This window comes from Dipodomys spectabilis, unplaced genomic scaffold (genome assembly GCF_019054845.1).
Source record: "Dipodomys spectabilis isolate Male_0828 unplaced genomic scaffold, ASM1905484v1 ptg000094l, whole genome shotgun sequence".
In the NCBI taxonomy this organism is placed as follows: Eukaryota; Metazoa; Chordata; class Mammalia; order Rodentia; family Heteromyidae; genus Dipodomys; species Dipodomys spectabilis.
Genome location: NW_024870771.1, coordinates 6825409 through 6838231, shown reverse-complemented (window position 1 = coordinate 6838231; position 12823 = coordinate 6825409). Strand labels below are relative to the sequence as shown.

General features: G+C 42.6%; 1 protein-coding gene across 3 annotated transcripts in view; it reads right to left on the bottom strand.

Annotated features, from left to right (window-relative positions):
• Fam168b (family with sequence similarity 168 member B) overlaps positions 1-11945 on the bottom strand; it is a 40731-nt gene extending 28786 nt beyond the window's left edge. For 2 of the 3 annotated variants that reach the window (XM_042685105.1, XM_042685107.1), the window contains exons 1-2: positions 11713-11945; positions 1811-1874 (exon numbers count right to left, since the gene is read on the bottom strand). The gene's annotated coding sequence lies outside the window, so the exon portion shown is untranslated. The remainder of the gene's footprint in view (positions 1-1810; positions 1875-11712) is intronic. The other variant, XM_042685106.1, reaches the window with a different exon arrangement.
• Between the last annotated feature and the right edge of the window lie 878 nt (positions 11946-12823).

Below are 12823 nucleotides of genomic sequence, written 5' to 3'. Positions count from 1 at the left end.
TCCCTTCCCCGAGGTTCTTTTTTTTTTTTTTTTTGATTGTGATTAAATGATTACATAATTTCAAAGTCACAAGTTCATTCTAACTTCCCTGGAGCAAATTGTCTACCACAGTCTGTAATATATAACAGTGTTCACATGTTATATACCATATTTGTGATCAGCAGCATGAGGATATTTAGTAGTGGTTCAACCAGATGAGCGGGAGTTCTTTGTTTCTTAAGTCCTGTTAGTTTTGTCGTATCACTAACCTTTTGGATTTAGCATCCACTTATGAGGGAGACCATGTACCGTTTGTCTCTTCGTTCTTGGCTTACCTCGCTCAACATGATTCCTTCTAGCTCCATCCATTTCCCTGCAAATGCCATTATTTTGTCATTTCTAATGGCTGCATAATATTCCATTGTGTATAGATACCACAATTTTTGGATCCATTCATCTGTGGTGGGGCACCTAGGTTGTTTCCATATCCTAGCTATTGCGAACAGTGCTGCAATAAACATGGAGGTGCACGTGTCCTTGTATATTGGTTCCTGTTGTTCAGGGTAGATGCCTAGAAGTGGTATGACTGGGTCGTAAGGGAGGTCAATCTTTAGCTTTCTAAGGACCCTCCAGACTGCTTTCCAAAGTGGTTGTATAAGTGTACATTCCCACCAGCAGTGTAATAGGGTTCCTCTTTCTCCACATCCCCTCCAGCATTTGTCGTTGGCTGATTTGTGGATGTGGGACATTCTGACTGGGGTAAGGTGGTATCTCAGGGTTGTCTTTATTTGCATTTCCTTCACCACCAGGGATGATGAACATTTCCTCATGTGTTTCTTTGCCATTTTTATTTCTTCATTTGAGAAGTCCCTCTTTAGTTCCCTTGCCCATTTAGTAATTGGTTTGTTAGGTTTGGGAGGGATTAGTTTCTTGAGTTCCCTGTATATACAGGATGTTAACCCCTTGTCTGATATATTGCTGGTAAATATTTTTTCCCAATTAGTTGGTTGTCTTTCTAGCTTAGTTGCGATAGATTTAGCTGTGCAGAAGCTTTTTATTTTAAGGTAGTCCCATTTGTCGAGTCTCTCTCCAACTTGTTGTGACCCTGGGACTCTGTTCAGGAAGTTCCTTCCTGTGCCTATTAGTTCAAGTGTCTCTCCTACTCTGTCCTGCAGTAGTTTCAGAGATTCAGGTTTAATGTTAAGGTCTTTAATCCATTTTGAGTTGATGTTGGTGCATGGTGATAGGCTGGGGTCCACTTTTAGTTTTCTGCATGTGGCTGCCCAGTTTTCCCAGCACCAGCGGTTGAAGAGGCTGTGTTTCTTCCATTGTATGTCTTTGGCTCCTTTGTCGAATATCAGCTGGCTGTAGGCCTGTGGATTTATATCTGGATCTTCTATTCTGTTCCATTGGTCTTCGGGTCTGTTTTTGTGCCAGTACCATGCTGTCTTTGTGATTATAGCTCTGTAGTAGAGTTTGAAGTTCGGCATGGATAGCCCTCCCATATTGTCTTTATCCCCTAGAATTGTTTTGGCTATTCTAGGTCTTTTGTTGTTCCATATAAATTTTTGGACTGTTTTCTGTATTTCAGTGATGTACGTCATTGGGATTTTAATAGGAATTGCATTGAATTTGTATATTAATTTTGGAAGTATCACCATCTTTACTATATTAAGTCGGCCTATCCAGGAGCATGGGAGGTCTTTCCATTTCCTAGTGTCTTCTGCAATTTCTTTCTTTAACTTTTTATAGTTCTCATTAAATAGTTCTTTTACATCTTTGGTTACAACTACATCTTAATGGACATACATAAAATATGAATAGTGATTACCTCTGGATGAGGTGAGTTTAGTGTTCCTTTTGCACTTTTCTGTATTTCTTAAACAACTTTTTTCCTAAAAAAAGACAAAATTAGCTATAAATATATATATACATATTCCATATTCTATCATATGCTACACACATCAGATTTTCTCTTATATATGAAGTAATAATAATAATGCCCTGATAGTGAGAGGATGTTTGGGGGGAAACCAACAATAAGACACAAGAAAGGAGAGGCTGACAAGGTGAATAGGATACCTAAGCATATTATATATGTATGAAAACAGCACAACAAAACCCTCTAAAAAGGAGGGAGGGGTTTGATAAGGGATAAGAATGATAAGAGTGGGAGCTCTAGTTGTGCAATCGGTTAGCGCTCGGTACTTGTAAGAATGATAGAGTGAATTTAATCTAAGTATATGCATTTATGGGTAATATCACAATTAAAACTCTTTATACAATTAATGCATGCTAATAAAGTTTTAAAAAAGACAAAAACCAACTCTCAAAGGGAGTTAAACACACACACACACACACACACACACACACACACACACACACACACAAAAACACAAATCTTGCTTCCCCTGCAAAGTCCCAGAATTTAAAGCACTCTGAACTCTACCTTTCCCTGGAGATTCTCAGCCAGCTCCTCCTAATTTTACTGCCCCATGCCCTCTTAAAGTTTTTGCTATTCCTGATCTAAAAAGAACTCACTGATTTAGGTAATTGTAAGAAGAGGATCTTTAATTTACAATGCAACCAGTGGTCTTTTGCTTATTTTATTCTGTTCAATTTTGCTTCAAACCTCAAACTGTTCTATAAAATGATTAGTTTTAAAAATAAAAACAAGAAAGTACATAAACTTATTTGTTTACAAAGTACCTGCCTTCTCCATATCCTCAACAGAGCACAGTTCAGGCAAGCAGAGTACACACACTTGCTTATGTTTTCTGCACTATTTCCAACATTAGTAAGATGTGTTGTTTACCTACACATACACCTCAGAACATTGTATGTATCAAACTTCATTAAAAGACAAAATACAAAACAAGTCACATCAATGTTTAAGCTTATTTGACTTGCTTAGAAAATAGCTAAGAAGTCTAGTAAAGAGTATATCCTTAGCCCCTATAATAAACCCTAGTCTGTAAATTGGTCTCTTGGGAGACACAGGCAAGAGGATCAAGAGTTTGAGCCTGGCCTGGCCCACAGAACAAGACCATTCTAAGCAATACCAGTGATTAATATATCAAATATCTCAATGATTATATTTTTTTGGTAGGTTTGGGGGCCTGAACTCTGGGCCTGGGCATTGTCCCTCAGCTCTTCAGCTCAAGGTTAGCACTCTACCACTTGAGCCACAGCACCACTTACGGCTTTTTCTGCTTATGTGGTGCTGAGGAATTGAACCCAGGGGCTCATGCATGCTAGGCAAGCACTCTACCAATGAGCCACCTTCCCAGCCCTATGATTACTTTTTTACTTTGGTGCCAGTCCTGGGCCACTGTCCCTGAACTTTTTTTGCTCACAGTGAACACTACCCACTTTAGCCACAGCTTCATTTCTGGCTTTTCTCCTGCTTAATTGGAGATCAGATTTACTGCCCAGCCTGGCTTTGAACTGTGATCCTCATATCTCAGCTAGGATTATAGGGGTGAGCCACTGGTGCCCAGACTTAAACCAAAACTACACAATCTTCCATCACAGTCAAAAGGTTAAGTCAGAACCATCCAATGTTCTCAATCTGGGATGTCCAATATGGAAGCCATTTGCGGAAAGTGACTCATGAACATCTGAAAAAATGTGGCCAGCATAGGATCTGTGATGTGTGACTAAATTCTGCAAGATTTACAACAGAAGAACTGTAGAAGCCCTCAAGATACTTCATCCACTTCTCTGGTTCAATCACCATCTCTGAAGAAGTAAACACTTTCCAAATACTATTCTGCACCAGGATGACTTTAATTGAATTCTAGATAATAAGCAAAGTACCATCCAAAGTTTTGAGTTTACGATCCTGAAAAATCACTATCCAACAGAATTTTTTGCCAAAGTGAAATCTTACACCTGCATTGTTCATAGATATAAATTTTTGATCCAACTTTAATCAGTCACATACAGATTACAGCCACTGTTTGGAATCACACTTATAATGGCTTATAATGAATTTTTAAAAAGAAAGAAACTTGAGACAGTGTTAAAGATCAGATAATATTCTTTCTGCAGGCTATGTGTCAAAGGTCACAAGCGCATAATGCTCGCTCTCCAGGCTGAGTGAAGAGCAGAAATTCAGTGAAGAAGAAGAATATGATTAGGAGAAAAATTAAGAAGGCAGTCAGCATTTCCAATTTCCTGACTTGCACAGAAATGAGACAATGCAAAATGCATTTTAAGAACAATGAACAAAAGTATTGGAGTTCAAGCAACAATCAAGATAGATGATTATATAGACACAAGTTAGGTTATAACCTCACAGATACCTTTACATGTGAGTTGAGCATGAGTTTTCAGATAGCAGGCAACAAAGCTCATGAACAGCCCAGCAATTATGTTACAGAATCTCAAAACTGCACTCCTTGATATGAACCCAAAGAAAAATGAAACGTGATCACACCAAGAATTGTGCACAGTACTGTGGCTCATGCCTATAATTCCAACTATGCAGAAGTAGGAATAAGAATTTGGTGAGGCCAGAACCAGCAAAACTAAGACCCTAGCTGAAAAACAGGAAGTTCAAGTGATATAAGACTTAGGCTGGTACATGAATGTCTATTCCTGTACTTCTCATGATAGTCACAAACTGCATACCCCAAAGAAGCACTGAACCCCAAAGGGGTTCTCATCCCATAATGACCTTACAGTCTATTAATAATACAACGTCTTTATCTGCCACAAAAGGGTTTTATATAGCCACATCTGAATTCTAAAATCCTGATTGAAATTAGATAGAAACTATATTCCTGAAAGCATCTTTACATTTTCTGAACTGGTCAAAAATAATGAAAAATTACAAGTTGGTGGCTCAGTGGTAGAGTGTTTGCCTTGCATGCATGAGGCGCTGGGTTCGATTCTTCAGCACCACATAAGCAGAAAAAAAAGCTGGAAGTGGAGCTGAGGCTCAAGTGGTAGAAAAAACAAAAATTACAAGTTGGGCTGGGGATGTAGCTCAATTGCCTAGCATGTCCAAAGCTCTAGTAGATTCAATCACCAGCTCAAAAAGGATACTTCCCCAAAAGTCTCTCTCTCCAATTTGATAAAAAGGCTTGCACTGGATAACAGGAAATGGAAATACCTTCCATGTTCTTGGATAGACAGAATATAATGAAAATGGCCATACTGCCAAAATTGATATACAAATTCAATGCAATTCCCATCAAAATCCCAACAATGTTCTTTACTGAAATAGAGAAAACAATCCAAAAATTCATATGGAACAACAAAAGACCTAGAATAGCCAAAGCAATTCTAGGCAAACGAAACAACGTGGGAGGGAATCATGATACCAGATTTCAAGTTCTATTATAGAGCCATAATAACAAAGACAGCTTGGTATTGGCACAAAAATAGACCCCCAAGACCAATAGAATAGAAGATCCAGAAACAAAACCACACACTTACAGTCAGCTGATATTTGACAAAGGAGCCAAATGTTTCTTCATGGAAGAAGCATAGCCTCTTCAAATATTGGTGCTGGGAAAACTGGGCAGCCACATGTAGAAAATTAAAAGTGGACCCCAGCCTGTCACCATGCACTAATATCAACTCAAAATGGATTAAAGACCTTAAGATCAAACTTGAAACTCTGAAACTACTCAGGACAGAGCAGGAAAGACACCTGAACTTATAGGCACAGGCAGGAACTTCCTCAACAGAGTCCCAGGGTCACAATAAATTGGAGAGATTCAACAAATGAGACTACATTAAAATAAAAAGTTTCTGCACAGCTAAAGACATAGCTATCAAACTAGAAAGGCAGCCAAATAATTAAGAAAAAATATTTACCAGCAATAGATCAGACAAGGACCTAACATCCATTATATACAGGGAACTCAAACTAATCCCTCCCAAATCTAACAAACCAATCATGAAATGGGCAAGGGAGCTAAAGAGAGACTTCTCAGAAGAAGAGATAAAAATGGAAAAGCAACACATGAGGAAATGTTCATTATCCCTGGCTGTAAAGGAAATGCAAATAAAACAACCCTGAGATACCGCCTTACCCCAGTCAGAATGATCAACATCCTAAATTCAGCCAACAACAAATGCTGGCAGGGATGCGGAGAAAGAGGAACCCTATTGCATGGCTGGTGGGAATGTACACTAATACAAGCACTTTAGAAAGCAGTCTGGCGGTACCTCAGAAAGCCTCTCCTATGACTGAGCTACGCCACTAGGCATCTACCCTGAGTAACAAATCAGGATGCAAGGACAAATGCACCTCCATGTTCACTTGCAGCACTGTTCACAATAGCCAAGATATGGAAACAACCCAGATGCCCCACTACAGATGAATGGATCCAAAAACTGTGGTACTTATATACAATGGAATATTATGCAGCCATTAGAAAGGACAAAATAATGGCATTCGCAGGGAAATGAATGGAACTAGAAAAACCAGTTTGAGTGAGATAAGCCAAGAGCAGAGAGACAAAGGGCACATGGTCTCCCTGATGTGTGGATGTTAAATCCAAAATGCAAGGAGATATGACAACGTAAACAGGACTCAAGAAACAAAGGACCTTTACTCAACTTGTCGTATCATTACTAAATGACTCCATGTTCCTGATCACATATATGGTGTGTGTGTGTGTGTGTGTGTGTGTGTGTGTGTGTGTGTGTGTATGCACATCTGAGGGAAGCTAAGAGGAGGACACACAATCAGAGGGAAATGGGAAAATATATAACAGAGGAGTTCATCAGCTGCACTGGACATTGATTAAAAAGAACTAAGCAACTCAAGGGCAGCGATGGGCAGGAGGGAATGAGAGAGAGGTAACAGCTTACACTAAAACAAAAGGCACATATCACCCAATGTGGAAGAAATAGTTGTACTGATATGGCAAAGTAACAGGACTCAAGAAACAAAGGACAGCCACCCATTTTGTCATATCATTGCTAAATGACTCCATGTTCTAGACTATATATATGGTAGATATATGCATGCAACAGTGGGAAGCCAGGAGGAGGAACAGAATAAGTGGGAACAGCCTACACTAAGCAAAAGGAAAGAAATGTAAATAGCACGTGATGTGGAAAAAGTAACTTGTAATGTCAAAGCTCATAGAATTCCAAAACTGTATAGACCATGATAATGACAATTTGCCTTGTGAATGTTAAAATGTATTTTTGACATTAAGTATCACTATTTCACAATACTGTGAAATATGTGAAATTTATGTAATCACCTAATCTCAAAGAAAAAAAAGTGAGAGAGGGATAGGTTAAGAGAGGTGGGTGACAACGTTGTCAGACACTTAGTACTCATATACTGTTTTGTAGAATGAGAACTTCTTTTTTTTTTTTTTTGGTTGGTTGTGGGCCTGAACTCTGGGCCTGGCACTGTCCCTCAGCTCTTCAGCTCAAGGCTAGCACTCTACCACTTGAGCCACAGTGCCATTTCCACCTTTTTCTGCTTATGTGGTGCTGCGGAATTGAACCCAGGACCTCATGCATGCAAGGTAAGCACTCTACCACTGAGCCACCTTCCCAGCCCCGAATGAGAACTTCTTTGTGCAACTACTTAAAGATAATTTAAAAAAAAGAAAAAAAAGAATGTTTAGAAATATTATCTGTTAATCGATCAAAGGATATATTTCTATATCATACATTAAATGCCATATAAAACTTCTGTGACTTGCAATGAACTATTTTCTTATTATCACTACTTGTTATTATGGGTTATGAATAATAAAGTTCCACCGTGTGGAATGGCCCAATATCGTAAGAGAAAAAAAAAAACTCCCAAGCAATGTAGGATGGAAAGCACCCAACTCATCATAGTATTTTGATGGCCTACTCTGCCAACGGTAGAGTAATGGATGACTGGTTTTGTGCTGTTCAATCTCATACAAGTTAATATCCTCATTTTAGTTTGTCCCATATGATAAACCTTTCTTATAACCCATGTAAATGTGAAAGTTAATAAATGTTCTTTAAAATGTTACAAAATAAAAACCAATGGTAAATAAACGAAATAGTTGTATTGTCAAAGCTCATAGCTTTCACAAACATTATAGACCATGATAATGATCATTTGCCTAGTGAAGGTTAAAATGTTTTTATGACTCTATCACTATCTCACAGTATTGTGAATTTATGCAATCACTTAATTGCAATAAAAATTATTTTTAAAAAAGGTTTGCACTATTCTAACACGTGATGATTTCCCCCTAAATACCTTTTAAATGTGCATAAATAACTGAAGAACTATCCATCCAATAAAACATGGGACTTTTTTCCATTAAGTCAATATTAATTTGAGGCACTTATTTCTAATTCAGAAATAACAAAGCATACCTATTTAGTAAACAAATCCAATGGTTCACCAGGAGTTTTAAAAAAATCTATTATGTGTACCCTTATGTGACAGAAGTATCAACTATTCTGTGTCAATTGCAAAAGCCAAATGCAGACTAAAATTTTAACTTTCAGTTTACAGACAAAAGCAAGGAATCAAAAGGAATATGCTGACTGGCAAACCCCAAAGGCAGGGCACTGTCCAGGACATTAAGTTGATGGTCTCAAAAGGTGTGCATGGGGGGAGGGGTTGTGGGAGTCTAGATTAAAACAGATTTAAAAGTCAAGAGGTGGATATCCTTTGGATTCTGAGTTAGATGGAAAAATTGCAACCAAAAACCCCCACAATAAAATGCCTAGTAAACTCTGCGTAAGTATTAGGAACAAGGCAATATACTGTAGTGTTGTACTTTCTAAATTTGCATAATGATAAAGAAAAATCTCACCATCAGCAATCCACTTGGGACTCTAGTGCCACTGGTCACCAATTTTCTACTCAGATCTGGTATACACCAAGGACACCAATCCCAAAGATGATACCAGAGGGATCACTCTTTAAGATTCTTGTTTGAGTGAGATTCTTAATACATTTCTGATATCTGTATCTAAAGATAAATTTCAGAATAATATGGTATGGCAGCTGGAGCATAGTGGGTCATACCTGTAATCCTACCTACTCAAGATGCAGATATCAGGAGAACCAAGGTTTAGACCAGCCCCAATAAAGTTAGCAAGACCTCATCTCAATCAATTATCTGGGCATGATGGATCTTACCTATGACCCCAGACCAATGTGAGGTAGGAGCAGCTGAGAGTAACCCCAGGCAAAGGCTAGAGCTCCTACCTGAAAAATAACTGAAGCAAAATAGATGCAGTATGGCCCAAGTACTGGCAGAGTGCCTGGCTAATAATAAGGCCCTGAATTCAAACCTCAGTACCACTCTTACCAAAAGGCAAAAAATTCCTTAACTTAAAATCTAACACTAACAGAAATACACCTGTGCTATCTATAGTTTTACTATACCAAGATCTAAACAAAGTCTCCCCACAAAATAGTAATTACAAGCTAAGCACTGGTGGCTCACACCTGTAATCCTAACTACTCAGGAGACTGAGATCTGAGGATCCCGGTTCAAAGCCAGCCCAGGCAAGGAAAGTCAGTGAGACTCATTTCCAATAAACCACTCAGAAAACCGGAAGTGGCACTGTGGCTCAAGTGGTAGAGTGCTAGCTGAGGGACAGCACCCAGGCCCAGAGTTCAAGCCCTACAACCAACAAAAAAGTAAAAATAAAAAATAAAAAAATTACAAAATTTTAAGTTATAAAATATAAATATCATATTTTAGCATTCCATATCAACAACCCTAATTCCAAGAGCTAAAATTTTCTCCAGAGAAACAAATATAAAACATCAGCAATAGCAATCCTCAGTAATATATGACACACACAGTAGAAGCACAAAATAGAAAGCTCTCCATTCCCCAAACTTTTACAACCAAAATTTACACTCTACGGGAAAAATTCATGTATTTGCACAATAAAGAGTGACATACAAATGTGTAACTCTTTTATACTAGAATATTGGTGTTTTTAAAATTGTTCTCAGCTGGTCCAGAAACTAAACAGTCTATATAAGACGGGAAGATAAAAATTTAAGCTACAGAATCTATAAAAAAATATTTTTAAAATGTACTTCAGATTTTATTTTCCAATTTGAATTGTAAACTTCTATGCTGTTATGTTCTTCTTATTCTACCACTAGTGAGAATTCACCTAACTTTCTCATTACAACTGTTACTCTAAACTTAAAAATGGAAGTGGGCTAGATGAGATGAAAAGAGGGCCTGACTAGAATAGCACATGCTGCTTCCTCCTCCCCTCTAGGTTCCAGGGACTCTGCCTCATGCATAGAGCCTAATCTTTCCGTTCTTCTCAAGGGCAGATGAAGAAGGAAGGGGTACCTGTTAAGGTATTTTTACTGACCTCTGCAAAGCAAACATAGAGGAAGTTGGGAATTTTGAAAGTTCATCGTTTCCTTCTTCTATCAGATCTTACCTTGCACTTGGGTCACAAACACAATTAATTTTAACTCATCTTAAAGCTTTCCTGGCATATCAAATGTTGCAAGAGAAACATGAAAAACAAGGATCTTTTCAGAAAGAAAAGCAAAATCACCACAACTTCCATCACAGTGGCTTCAACAGTAGGAAAACTAGTTTAGCTCGCTCAAATGTTGGCTGTCAAAACAAAAACCCATTAATACTTCTCAACCTACACCAAGGTTTAAAAACGTGTCCTGCCAAAACCAAAAATCTTTCATTTAACCTAAAATCTTTCATTTAAAAAAAATTTTTTTTTGAGAGTCCTGAGGCTTTAACTCAGGGCCTGGTCACTGTCCCTGAGCCTCTTTTTGCTCAAGGTTAGCACTCTACCACTTGAGCCACAGCGCCACTTCCAGCCTTTTCTGTTTATGTGGTACTGAGGAATCGAACCGGGGACTTCATGCATACTAGGCAAGCACTCTTCCACTGAACCACCTTCCCAGCCCAAAATCTTTCATTTTTTTAAAATAAATCTGGAATTACAAAAAAAAAAAAAAGGTTGGCTGGAGAGTTTAAGGAGTACAAACAACATATCTAAACCTTTCATTTTTAAAAGCATAGTTGCTCGCCAGTGCACTCCCAAGGTGTTTATGTGTGGCTTCAATGACCAAACGTTAATTCCCACATTGCAATAGGTGATCATCCCACACTCAGAAAGAGAAATGTCCAGTTCCTTCTTAGGGCAACCACGATTACACCCGAAACGTCCTTTCCCAAGAAAGCCTTAAACACCGAGCTAACGTCGTTCAAGGATGCTCGGTTTGCTCCAGACAAATGGAGTTTTACTTTGTAGCTAGGCTAAGTTACATTCGGAAAGACTAAAACCGCCGGGATCTTCGGAGAACAGCCGTCCCGTCGCTCCCGGTCCAGGCCGCTCGCACTCTCCCCTCCTCCCCGCGACCTCTACGAAACCGAGCGCGGCGCGGGGGGCATCGGCCTGGACCGCATCCCAGACCGCATCCCGGGCGCGGTGCGAGGGATATCGGGCCGGACCGCACGCCGGGCGCGGCGCGGCGCGGGGGGCAATGGCCCGGACCGCATCCCGGACGTGGCGCGGCGTCCGCCGCCCTCCCGCACCTGCCCGCGCCCCGCCCCCTCGGCCCCCAGCCCGCTGGCAGGGGACAAAGCGCGACGGGCCGCGGGCCCGACCTTGGCGCCGCCCTGGGTCGGCGCACAAAGCGCCGCACTTCCGGCCGGGCCGCGTCGCCGACCCTGCAGCCCGGGCCCGGCCCGCAGCCCGGCGCGGAGGGCGCGCGTGCCACCCCCGTCACCCGCCGCCCCCACTCACCTCACTGCGCCGCGCTCGGCAGCCTGGGCCTCCTCGGTGACCGGCGCACGCCGGCCCGGGCGGGCTCGGCGCGGGGTGAGGCGCGGAGCAGCGCCGCGGAGACTCCTCAGCCGCAGGCTGGGCCGCTCGTCCCGCGCTCGGCCGCCTCCCGAAGCCGCTCTCCCGCTCGCTGGGCTGGCCCGCCTCACCGCAGCCCGCGCTCCCCGACGCTGCGCAGCCACCGGAGCCGCCGACCTCACTTCCGCTCCGGGCGCGCCACGGCGGGGACGCGCCGAGCACGTGACGCCGCCGCGTGCGCGCTCCCGGGACGGCGTCCGCCGGGCGCTTGGCGGGGACGCGCGCGGGGCGGCGGGGGCGCGCGCGGGGCGGCGCGGGCACGCGGAGGGATTGTTGGAGACTTTGGTGTGGGCTAACTTCGTGCGGGGCCTACTTCCTGCTGACGCGGGATGGAACTGGACATTCTGGAACGCCGCTGTGGCTTTTGCTCACTTCTTGTAAGTGAAAGTGGTTCGGGCTCCGGTTTTTGTTCCGCTTTGTTTCCTACTGAGATGGAGACTCGCGCTAACCGCCTCGCCACGCCTCCAGCCCAGGCCTCGCGCTTTTAAAACGCCTCGGTAGCTCCAGCGGCGGTGGTCGCTGGTCCCCGGGCGGACGCGGTCCCGGGCCCGGTGAGGGCGCTTGCCTTCCTGGCGGGCGGCCTAGTGGGGGCATCCGGGGTAGATCGACCCGGAGCCCGGGGCCAGGCCGCCTCCCCGAGCCCGGCGTGGACCGACCCGGGATGGCAGGGTCCCCTCCGCCGCGCACCCCCCCCCCTCCGCGGCAAGCCAAGGTCTTGCCAAGGTCTTACACCCTTTGTGGCTGTCACACACACACATACACACACACACCGAGGTATAGGAGCGGCTCTGGCACACACAGCCCCGTCCCCCTTGCTCCCCCCCTCCCAGCGCCGCCGCCTTGGTCCATGCACGGGCTAGAGCCCCATTGGAGCAAGACCACCTAAGCCTGTGCTCAGCAAAAACAGCCCTCTCTATTCTGCCATCCTCAGCAGCACGAGCCACACTTCCAAGGAAGGGTTTTTTCTGATGACATCAATTAGATTTTAATGGAT